This window comes from Cynocephalus volans, chromosome X, assembly GCF_027409185.1.
Source record: "Cynocephalus volans isolate mCynVol1 chromosome X, mCynVol1.pri, whole genome shotgun sequence".
In the NCBI taxonomy this organism is placed as follows: domain Eukaryota; kingdom Metazoa; phylum Chordata; class Mammalia; order Dermoptera; family Cynocephalidae; genus Cynocephalus; species Cynocephalus volans.
The window spans coordinates 2,945,689-2,958,886 of NC_084478.1; positions in this window are offsets into that span (position 1 = coordinate 2,945,689).

A 13,198-nucleotide genomic window follows, 5' to 3' on the forward strand; every position below is an offset into this window, starting at 1 on the left:
GGGAAGAAGAACATTCAAACCATAGCACCCTTCAATCCCAAGCATACTACTTTTACACATCATATCCCAATGAGCCATCCACCTGTTTAACCCAGACAAGAAACCATGTGTTGTTTTCCAGTTCCCACATCCCTCCCTCATCCTTCCAACAGACTGGTCGGGATGCCCCATCCACACTGCTGAAAACATCGCTTTTCAATCTTCCCCTTTCTACTTATTCTCCCTGCTGTTTCCCCGGATCGACTCATTGCTTCCTGGAGGAAATCACATTGAGAAAAGTATTTTCACGACTGACCTGACTTCTCAGCACCAGTGATTGCCCCACCGCAATTCATTGTCCACGTTGTCCTTTTTGCCATGAAACCCCTCTAGTTTTTGCTGGACACATGGCTGCCTTGCTAGGGGGAATGTTCCCGCCTCCCTTGCAGCTAGCGGCAGTGTCTGATCAGGTTACAGCAATGAACTATGAGCAGCAAGGCTGGACCTGCACATCCTCTTTTCATTTTCATGAGGGCTGGTTCCTACAGGGGCAGTCTGCTGAGCAAGTACAGAGACAGTCCATCCTTGGGTACAACAGCACAGATAGCAAAGGTTCCCTGGAAAGACCTCTCTGCTGAACCATTAGACTCCTCTGAATCCATACTTAGAAAAAAATCTAAGGAGGAGAAAAAGATGCAGGTCAATTTCCTAACATATTAGACAGAAAACCATATTGCACAGAAGGGTAAATTTGGAAAGAATTTAGGCCCCAAGTGGTGGCTTCCACAGCCTCTGCATAACAGCCTGCTTTGCACGGGGAGAAGATATGAACCCAAGTAGCAATGATGCAAGTTTGTCCTATGCTGAATCTTTTTTTTTTTCTTGCTCCTTTTCACCTATCACTGACAGCCTCTTCCTGCCTCAGATGCAGCTTGGAGAGTCAGTGTAAGAAAACCTGTTTTATGCTGTCCACCATCAGCAGATGACCCGCAGTTAAACTTACAATACAGATCGTATCAGTAAGTCTCCTTCCTGTGTCCCTCCTACCTTGGATGATATCACATATCTGCTGTCCTACTTTTCCTTTTTCTATTTTCTACTCCCCCAGGCATCCAGGCATGGGTAAGAATTGTTCAAAAGGTAGCGGACAGGGTGGAAGCCGAGAGGTCCCAGAGCTCCCTGAAGCTGAGCCCCTCTGCTTGCCAGAATGCTCTCATATCCTGTTTTTCATGCCACAAGCAAGACTGTGCAATTTCCATCCAGTGGAGATATGGCTGCGTATATGAGTTGCAAGCCAGCTGCAGACAAACAGCCCCAGCTTCTGCAGGAATTGGCTGGGAAGCAAGTTAAATTGTCCCTATTTGGTAATGAAGATACAGAAGGAGATGATCTTTTTAGCTGGGCTGGCTACTTGCAAAATGGGTCTTTTTTCTCAGTCACATCTTCATTAGGCATGATCAGACAGAATCTGTACTATTTTTAAGGTATGTTTTTGCCTTATAAGGGTAACTCTTTAAGGGTATACAGAAATATCTATCTGGGGATTATTTTTTATTTTTTCCAAAATAGGTTGTTAAGGTTCTCTGTCCTCCCCGAGACCTGTGGAAACAGAATGATAGCAGAGGGGTCAGGTGCATGAATTTTTATATTGTTCTTTGTAGGATTCCGATTTATAATCCTGTACACAGGACTGTAAGAGCTCTGCTGGAAAGAATTAAGGGCCTGGATTTAGGGCTGTTTCCAATACTGAGATTTAGGATTCTAGGAAGCCTTAAATGTGGGATATGGAAAGAGTGGAGCCCAGACATCCATTCACATTCATGAGCAGCTACCTATTAGGAAAGTAGGTATAATCATATACTAAAATATATCCTCGTTTTTATGTCCTGGCATGAGAGATTTAGTCTCAGAAAGCTTCTATAGAAGCAGTCCATGCTGTGTTTGTTTATCCCACTTCCTCCTTCTACTCTCCAAATAAACACACTTAGTGGATTTCTGCTCCTCTGTCTTTCTGCTCAGCCTCAAAAAAGAAGCTGCTGTATTGGCTTGTGGTGACCAGAAGACCTATGTACATGTAATGGTCTTACCCTATCTGCACCATCACTACGGTCACCACACAGGCATGATGTTTCTGTGGCTGAGCGATATACATACTTTATAGTCTAGGTCATTTCATTTGTCTCCTCTGAGATCTCTCTTTTTTTTTTTTTTTTAGTTCACAAACCATAGAAAACTACTTTTTAGGGATGCACATTGAATAAAGAAAGCAGCATTCGGTCTTTGACATCGTGACGAGTATAAATCTCAGATAAGTGTTTCACACAGAAACCAAACAACTTGGACGGTGCTGCTCTTCCTAGAAAATCAGGAGATTGAGAAATACAATACAAGAATGTCACCCAGACTTCCACTGAGGGTGGCCAGCCATCGGGTTTACCCAGGATTTAAGAGATCAGGACGAAACATGCCCAAGGATGTGGACATTTAGTGCTAAAACGGGGAATGTCACAGGTAAGCCAGGATAAGTTTGTCACCTTACGTATGCTTCTGGTCAAGACGGAGTAACAGGAACTGGATTTACCCTCCAGCATCAAATGGCCACAACAGTCAACTATAATATGAAAAAACCATTTTAAAGACTGGAAGCAGACACTTAGGGACACTGATTATAAATAAATACATAAAAGAGAGATTCCGGGACAGGGTACTGTAAGGAGGAACTTCTGAGAATCCCTGGGTTGAGGAGATGGGCCGGAGAGAGCAGCCCAACCATAAACCAGCTCACGGTTGAGTGGCATGCCATCAGAACAGCCAAAATGTGCTGCCTCAGGAATAAGTGATTCTGGAAATTTTCTAACATAGCTGTGTCAACCCTTGCTTTAGTACCTTGACATCCTGACTGTAAGATGTTTGGAGAGTATGTTGAGCTATTTTCTACTGAATGCAGAACCTCAGACCGTTTCACATGCTGTCAGATTTACGCTTTCGATTTCTAACTGGCTTCTTTTAACAAAGTAGATATCAGGTGAGATTTCATCCAATATTTTGAAGGAAACAAAAAAAAAATCAAAAGCAATTAGGTAGGCTGAAATATTCATAATAATAACATCTTCGAAAGATAGTTACCAAATTCAGCATCTTATGTGCAATTCACCTACACAGACAACTGAGTGCAGTGCCCATTAGGTGGGAAATTAATATATACTGAGATAATCTGGTTATAGTCCATGCTTTGCTTTCAGGATGTTGGGTGTTTTAAAAGAAGAAAAAGATGTTTGCTTAAAACATCTGGATAATTACCGTTGACCTGAATTTACTATCTTGGGTTTTATTTATGGATAAAACAAATATTTACTTTCTCCATGGACATTATTTACACAAATCTTAGCATCTATAAACCACAGGTCTGTAAACAAAGAAGATAACCGCACGGCTATATACCTATGAATTAAAATCTTTTGCCTTGGCAAGATCAAACGAGAAGGACTTAACATATACTATCCTGAACGTGTCTTGTCCATTCATTGGTTTTACTTACCTTTTGATTTTGCATGCACTCCACTTATTTTGGATTTAAGAAAGGTTTTTTCAGCTCTACAAGGTTGGGAAAAAACAAAGTTTTCATTTTCTTCATATGGATAACAGGGATGCATATTTTAAGCAGGTTGGGTTTTTTTTGCAGCAAAAATGCAGTCTCAATGGCACATCTAGACTGAAGTTATAGTCATCAAAATATTAGGATATCCACGGTTAAAATTCCCCAACCCCATTAACCGTATCCCTGTCTCCTAGCTGCCATGTAGCTGACTCTTTCATGACATCATTAAATAACACTCACATGTGGTCATAGTTATAAATCTACATTCCCTGGCTGCCTGCAAGACGAGGCACTGTTTGCACAGTGGTCCTCAAGTAGCAAAATTTCACCTTCCACCTACATGTGTCTGCCTACCTGTATGTCAGTATACAGGTGGGCATGCTAAGAGAAACCTGTTAAAAACTCTGAGAAGAAGATAAAACAAACTTCAGACCTCAAAAGCCTTCTGCCCCTAGGCAGCTCATTCTTATGGGAAATGGTGTGTAGATTTTCCTACACCCAAAGAGGTATTCCTCACACATTCCACCATTACTCCCCACTTGGGAACTAACTCTTACCTCCATTTCAATGGCACCATGAATAGCATCAGTGTTTTTGTTTATCTGTTGGTTTTCAACAGATTACCAAATTACAGAGAAAAAAATCAGATCATAAACCGGAAAGAGTTGTCCGTCCATAGCAGAAGTTATTCTAGGTATGCACAAAACGATACAGGCCAGTTATTCAAGAGCACTTCAAACATGTGGTTGCCCAGAAGGAAATGGTCCCAGTCTTCCTTTCTATCAATGTATGTCAGGAGATGCCTGCCTAGGTGAGGAACAGAATATAAGATGGTAGCAGAAACAAACAAACAAACAAACAAACAAGAGTATATATCATGCAGACACTGCAAATGACATAAACAAATGGCCCCAAAATGAAACACCAGGTTAACAACTGAATTCCAAAAGAAAACATCCACCAGTTATGTCTCTAAGTTTTCCTGTACTCAAGCCCATAGGGAATCTCAGCTCTCAGACTGGCTGTCTGGGTCAGCTCAGGCTGCTATAACAGAACAGCACAGACTGGATGGCTTATAAACAACAGACATTTATTGCTCACAGTTCTGGAGGCTGGAAGTCCAAGACCAAGGCGTGGCAGATTCTGTGTCTGGTGAGGACCTGCTTTCTGGTTCATAGACGGTGCCTTCTCACTGAATCCTCACATGGTGGAAGGGGTGAGGGGGCTCTCTGGGGGCTCTTTTATAAGGACATTAATCCCATTCATGAGGGTCCACCCTCATGACCTCCCCTTCTAATACCACCACATTGGAGATCAGGTTCTAACGTGTGGATTTTGGGGGGATATAAGCATTCACACCAGAGCAGAGGCAGACAGTATATTTTACAATTCACATAGAATACCTCTTAAAATTTATATACCTGTGCCCCCTTCTACCCCAAAAAGACCCACTGCATTCAGAGTGGTAAGCAGGGATGGAGTAAGAGGTAAAAGAACATTAACATGGAAGCATTTGATGGAGAGTGGGAGACCAGGAAAGACCAACTGGGGGAGGTAAAATAGCAGGAGTAGAAAGGCAATATTTGTAAAGAAGTTACCCCCACTCCCAGACAGCCCCCATGTAGACAACATAGTGTCCCCTCAGTCTTCTGGGGCAATTAAAATTCCGAGCCTGGAGGTGTTCTGTCACTAAGACCTCGATGGCTGGTGAAATTCTAGTGCTTTCTGCCTACTGAGAGTAATTAAGTGCCATTAACAACTTGACTAAGAATTACTAAAGGGATTCATGAGATCCTCCCTGAGCAGCTCAGCAAGGATCTAGGAGGGACATCAGGTTACAGAACACGGGAGTGTTTGAAAACAAATCCTGCGAGGGCAGCGGAAAGCCTGAGATAAACCAGAGTTTATCGGCAAAAGGAGAAGCCAGACCCTAGAAAGAGTTTAACCGAAAACTGAACACGAATCCCTCCCAGGTCAGAATTTTGCAGAGGGCAGACTGACATTGTATGACGATCCAAAAATCAGTGACGACCCAAGACAGATTCTGCCTCCCATGTTTTTGCCAGCGATTCTGAAGAGTCACTTTTTAGTTTGTTATCCTCAGTTGTGTGTGTGTGTGTGTGTGTGTGTGTGTGTGTGTGTGTGTGTGTGTGTGTGCACGCATGAGATGAAGAGAGCTTTGTAACCGATCGCCTTGTGCAAGTGCTATTTTTTTACACTAGTCGCTGTTGGGTACTTTTGGCAGGCTGCCCATGCCCCTGTTCATTTCCTGCTCTCAGTTCTTTAAAATAAACTCTTCAGAACAGCTCAGTAGGGAGCCCTTGCAGGCAAGCTTCAATTAAGTTAAGGAAATAGAGATAAACACCATCACAGGGCAGGACCAGGAAGCCCTGGGCCTCACCTTAGAAAAAGGGGTCACAGCAGCAAAGTCACAGTGCCTCCCGTGTCCCTCCAAATCCCTTCAAGCTCACAGAGGGACAGCTTATTACTCCAAGCTCCTCCTCATTTTATTTCTTGCAAGGTTCTGCACCATCCTTCTGCCTGTTCTTTTCAGCTGTAGGTTCAAATCTGCCCTGTTGTGAATTCTCGCCAACCTTTTCCCTGTCTGGACCACCCACTCATTCATAATTAGGGCTTTTCTTAAAATCTCTGGATTGGACGTCTTGGGGGAAATGTGCTCGCTGGTAGCCTACAATGGATACACTGTCTACGTTCATTCATTTTTGCAAAGTGACTTGTGTGGCTTCAACATTGTTCAGCATTCAATGTGCCATTTCAATCCCAGCCTTGTATCCCTTTGTCCTACAGTCGCTCTGCAGAGCAGTGATCTTCAGAGCAATTGTGGGGTGGGAGATGGGGGAAGCCTATGATGTAAAACTTGCAGAACTTCCTTGTTGATTTTACTTCCTCGCCTTTTCAATGGAGAAGATTATTTTCCTCTGTTTCTATGCAAACTGGGAAACCAGCAGATGAATGATGCTGGCACCCAAAACACTGAGACACCTACGAGGGTGTTTCTTGCCAAAAATCACAGCTTGGTGCTCCTGCTAGTCATTGCTGTAATCTTAAGGGGTTTCCGTAATGGGCTGGTGAATTTTTCACAGCTCATTTTCTGACCTTCCACTGAAGGTTAAGGTCAGACATCCAAGAACTAAGTTCATAAAGCAGATGTCCCGAAGCAAACATCTGCAGTCATAATTGACCAGGCACTTTTCACTTCACACAGCGTGGAAATCATGCTTAATGCAGGTACATGGTACGGGTGGTGTGTTGACACACGGAAATGTGCTGGGGATGTGCTAATTTTATCACACTTTCCAGACTCCCTCTGAATCCCTGAGGAGGTATGAACAAGAGGCTCTGGAAAGAGGGGGATGTCTTGACTTTGAACCCTTTCCCAAACTCACCCAAAATGTGCACACAGATAGACATCAACATCACATTCATGTTCTGACCTGAACAAAAACAGACATAAACTGATAATTATATAATTCCATTTGTAAAATATAGAAGTGTTTTTTTCAATAACGACAGTCTCACACTAGTAATTTAAAAATGTAGAGCAAATAAACTAGAGAACTATGATGAGTACAAAATTGAAATCACAACTGAATAAGACTTTTAGAAAGTAGCCAGTATGTGTTCACTGAAAGCTGAATGTTTCTGCAAGATGCACCAGGTAGTTTACCTCAAGACAATTAGCAGCAGATGAGTGTCAGTCTTGGAAAAGGCAAAAGGCAAAAACAAAATACCTTAAAACTGAAGAAAATTTGGAACAAGTATCTTCAGAACGTAGACATCTTTTATCTTTCTGCCTTACCACCTCAACACATGACATCCGTACTCAAGTTTGCCTCATGGCTCAAGATGAATGCTGAAGCTCCAGCCATCGTGTCTGCATCCCAGGAAGGAGGAATGACAAAGCAATAAAGAGAAACATGACCTACCTGCCAACTGAATTAGCTCTTTCTCAGCAGCCCTCCTAAATGTCTCACAACAGTTTTATTAATATGGTCCCACCGAGTTCAATGAGAGGCTAGCAAACATAGTTTATTTGTTAAGTTGGGGACATTATCAACCCCCCAAAAAAAAATTTTAAAAAAAACTGTATTCAGTTGAGAATGGACTTCAGTTGTCCACTGGCCATTTCTGCTCAGAATGTCACAAAATAACCCGCATCAGGACAGCTGAGCTATGGGGCCAATCAATATTTGAGAGCCAATAACCTCAGCTTCTGAGAGAGCCAGAAACATTCTCCTTCACGAGCACTTCTAAACAAGCTTGCTGTCCACTTTCTACCTTGTGTCTTCTGTCCCCTGCTCCCATCTCCTCACACATTCTCAATCTCTTCTGGAGGTCACAATCTGACATGGGTTAACAGGGCTGGCTCCTTCTGGAGGCTCCAAAGGAAAATTTGTTTTCTTGCTTTTTCCAGCTTCTGGAGGCTCATGGCCCCTTGCTCCATCTTTAAAACCAGGAGTGAGGCATCTCTCTTCTCTTTCCTTCACTTACCTATCTCCTTTTTTCATTATATCTTCTTCTTTGAAGCGTCTCTGCCTTATAAAGACCCTCATAATTACACTGGATCCCAACTGCATAATCCAGTATAATCTCCACATCTCGATATTCTTGAATTAATCACACCTGGAAAGTCCTGTTTGTCACATAAGGTAAAATATTCACAAGTGCTATGGATTCAGTGCCCCCCCCACACACACAAACTTGCTGAAGCTCAAATTGTATCCCCCAAAGTTCCAGGTATAGGAAACTTGGCCCATACTGTAACTGTTGAGGGTGGAAATTCCTATCATGGAAATTGAAATGTGGGGCTTGGAAGAGACGACTACATTGTAGGACCAATGCGTAGTGAATGGATTCATAATGGTGGTCAGGGGCGTGGTTCTGAGGGCTTTAAAAAGAGAGCACGTCAGAGTGTCTCTGTCTCTCTGCTCCAACATTTCCTAATATGTGAGACCCCTGAATTGCTGTAAGGCCACCCCCAAGGAAGACCCTCACCAGATGTGTTCCCTAGACTTTGGAATTCCCAGCCTCTGAAACTGTAAGTGATAAATTTCATTTTGTTACACAGTACCCAGTTCCAGATATTTTGTTGTAAGCAACAGAAACAGACTAATACAACAGCCTCCAGGAATTAGGATGTGACTATCTTTGTGGGGAGGGGCAAAGGGGACTTATTATACAACCTAACACAACCACTTTAGGATTCTGAATAAAATAACAGGGCAGAATTAGTTCTCCCAAAACATATTTACTGTTTTGGTGACTATGATCTGCGTGTTTCACCGGATCAATTTGGAAGCATATTTAAATTTTAAAGCATTATATTGACACTTAATATGACATTATAAGTACAATACAATTGATGTTATAATGCATGTGAACAGTGGTTAAACATGTTGAGTTTCCAAATAAATAATCACTGTTGCAAACGGACCTTGTTATTTAGAATGCCTTGTGAACACAAATTTCAAAAATTTAAAAGAGAAAGTCTTTTTTTTTTCTCCATTCAGAAGACAACCTGGTGAATTAAGAAAACTACACTTGGAGTGGAGGTCAAGATGGTGGAAGAGGAGAGCTGCCTGCCACTTTTCCGCCACGAGTAGAAGCAGCCTGAGGCCTGCGCCAGATGCAGCTGTAGCAGAATCAGCACAAAGGAACAGCTTCGAAAGGGTGTCTTTACCCTGCCGAGAACCGGGAATCTTCCCCTGCCGAGAACTGGGAATCTTCCCCCAACCCGTGCACGTGACCCGTTGGTGCACTGCTGTAGAAACATGGAGGCCTGAGCAGGCGTGTGTCACCCCTAGCTGCAGCAGTGACCCCGCCTTCTGACCCCCCGCCCCCACCCGCCCATCCCTGGAGCTGGAAGGGAATCAACGTGGCTGAGACAGGGAGGCGTCCAGCGGGAGAGGCAGAAGCTCCGTGGAGACCACACACCCTGCAGGCCTCCACTGCATGATCCAACAGGTAGGCTTCACTGCTGCCAATGGCTCCATCCCAAGCCCGGCCTAGCACGCACAGAGCAGGGAGACATCCTGCAGGGGAAGGGGAAGCTCTGCAGAGACCACACACTCTGCGGTGCCTTGGCACATCCCAGCAGCCCAGGCCAGAGCGCACAGAACAGGGAGTCACTAAGGTAAGCCATACCAAATTGGCAACCACAGCAACATCTTAGTCAGTCAATAGTGTCGAACCTGTGGACTGTGAAACCCTCTGCCATAATGAATAAGCATCAAAGAAAAGATACCAGAAATATGAAAAATCAAGAAAGTACACCACCAAAAGATAATAAATCTCAAGCTCTAGATCCTATAGAACAAGAAGCCCTTGAAATGACTGACAAGGAATTTCGAGTGATAATACTAAGGAAACTGAACGAGATACAAGAAAACTCAGCTAGATATCATGATGAAACGAGGAAAAATATACATGACCTGAAAGAGGAAATGTACAAGGAAATCAATGTCCTGAAAAAAACTGTATCAGAACTTGCCAAACTGAAGAAGTTATTCAGCGAAATAAAAAACACAACAGAGAGTTTAAACAGCAGGCTTGTGGAAGTTGAAGAGAGAACCTCTGAACTTGAAGATGGGCTGTTCGAAATAACACAAGCAGACAAAAAGTAAAAGAAAAAAGAATCAAAGGCATTGAAGAAAATCTGAGAGAGATATCAGACAACCTTAAGCGCTCAAATATCCGAGTCATGGGTATTCCAGAAGGGGAGGAAAAAGGAGATTGCATTGAAAACATATTCAACAAAATAGTGGCAGAAAACTTCCCAGGTATAGGAAAAATCACAGATCTTCAGATCCAGGGAGCTCAATGATCTCCAAACATATTCAACCCCAAAAGGCCTTCTCCAAGACATGTTATAGTGAAATTGGCAAAACTCAAAGACAAACAGAGAATCTTAAAAGCTGCAAGAGAGAAGCATCAAATCACCTATAAGGGAGCCCCAATCAGGCTAACATCAGACTTTTCATCACAAACCCTAAAAGCCACAAAGGAATGAGATGATATATTCAAAATACTAAAAGACAGAGATGGTCAGCCAAGAATACTCTACTCTGCAAGGCTATCCTTCCAAAATGAAGGGCAAATAGTATATTTCTCAGACAAACAAAAACTGTGGGAGTTCACCACCACACAACCACCCTTACAAGAAATCCTCAAGGGAGTACTGGGTTTAGCTCCTGAAAAATAACTACCACTGCCATAAAAACCCAAGAAAAATCTAAACCCACTAGTATAATAAAAATGGCATTCATGAAGAGAAAACAAACAAACAAAAAGGCTATCTACAACCTAAGGAACCAACAAACACAGAAAACAAACAGTAAATCAGAAAGCAAGGAACAAAAGACACCTAAGACAACTAAACAACAATTAACAAAATGCTAGGATTAAATCAACACTATTCAATAACAACTCTTAATGTAAAAGGCTTAAATTCCCCAATCAAAAGACAAAAACTGGCTGACTGGATCAAAAAGGAGGACCCAACTATATGCTGCCTACAAGAGACCCACCTCACCCATAAAGATTCACACAGACTAAGAGTGAAAGGATGGAAAAAGATTTACCATGCAAACAGAAAAGAAAAACGAGCTGGAGTAGCTATTCTTATATCTGACAAAGTAGACTTTAAACTAAAAACCATAAAAAGGAGACAATGAGGGACACTACAGAATGATAAAAGGACTGATCCATCAAGAAGACATGACAATCATAAATATGTACGCACCCAATGTTGGAGCAGCCAGATTTATAAAACAAACTCTGTTAGACCTAAAGAAGGAAATAGACACTAATACCATAATAGCAGGGGACTTGAACACCCCACTGTCAATATTGGACAGATCATCTAGGCAAAGAATCAGCAGAGAAACATAAGACCTAAACAATACTCTAGACCAATTGAACTTGGCAGATATCTACAGAACATTCCATCCAACAACCTCAGAATATTCATTCTTCTCATCAGCACATAGATCATTCTCCATGATAGATCACATATTAGGTCACAAATCAAGTCTCAACGAATTCAAAAAGATTGGAATAATCCCATGTATTTTATCAGACCACAATGGATTAAAACTAGAAATTAATAACAAATGAAACTCTGGAAACTATACAAACACATGGAAATTAAACAGCATTCTACTTAATGACATATTGGTCCAAGAAGAAATCAAGCAGGAAATCAAAAAATTTATTGAAACTAATGAAAATAATGATACATCATACCAAAATCTGTGGGATACTGCAAAAGCAGTAATAAGGGGGAAATTTATTGCATTAAATGCTCAACTCAGAAGAATGGAAAGATGGCAAGTGAACAACCTAACACTTCACCTGAAAGATCTAGAAAAACAAGAACAATCCAAACCTAAAGTTAGCAGATGGAAAGAAATCATTAAGATCAAAGCAGAACTGAATCAAATTGAAACCCAAAAAACAATACAAAAGATCAATGAATCAAAAAGTTGGTTTTTTGAAAAGATAAATAAAATTGACAAACCATTAGCAAGACTAAAAAAAAAAAGAAGAGAAAAGATTCAAATAACAAAAATTAGAAATGAAAAAGGCCATATTACAACTGATTCATCTGAAATACAAGAAATCATTCGAGAATACTATAAACAACTATCCGCCATAAAGTTTGAAAATCTGGAGAAAATGTATAAATTTCTGGAACCACACAAAATCCCAAAACTGAGCCATGAAGATGTAGAAAATCTGAACAGACCAATAACAAAAAAAGAGATTGAAGCTGTTATCAGAAGGCTCCCAAGAAAGAAAAGCCCAGGACCAGATGGATTCACAGAAGAATTTTACCAAATATTCAAAGAGGAATTGACTCCTATTCTTTACAAACTATTCCAAAAGATTGAAACAGATGCAAATCTCCTGAACTCTTTCTATGAAGCAAACATCATCCTGATACCAAAACCAGTTAAAGATATAACCAAAAAAGAAAACTACAGGCCAATATCCTTGATGAATATAGATGCAAAAATCCTCACTAAAATACTAGCAAACAGAATACAGCAACACATACGTAAAATTATTCATCACGATCAAGTGGGATTCATCCCAGGGATGCAAGGTTGGTTCAACATACGCAAATCAATAAATGTGATACACCATATTAATAAACTCAAACACAAGGACCATATGATCATATCTATAGATACCAAAAAAGCATTTGATAAAGTTCAGCATTCATTCATGACAAAGACCCTCTATAAGTTAGGTATAGAGGGAAAGTATCTCAACATAATTAAAGCCATATATGCCGAACCCACAGCCAATATCATCCTGAATGGGGAAAAGCTGAAAGCTTTTCCTTTAAGAACAGGAACTAGACAAGGATGCCCACTCTCACCACTCCTATTCAACATAGTGTTGGAAGTACTAGCCAGAGCAATCAGAGAAGAGAAGGAAATAAAGGGCATCCAGATTGGAAAAGATGAAGTCAAACTGTCCCTGTTTGCAGATGACATGATCCTATATATCGAACAGCCTAAAGCCTCTACAAAAAAACTCTTGGAGGTGATAAATGATTTCAGCACAGTAGCAGGATACAAAATCAACACACAA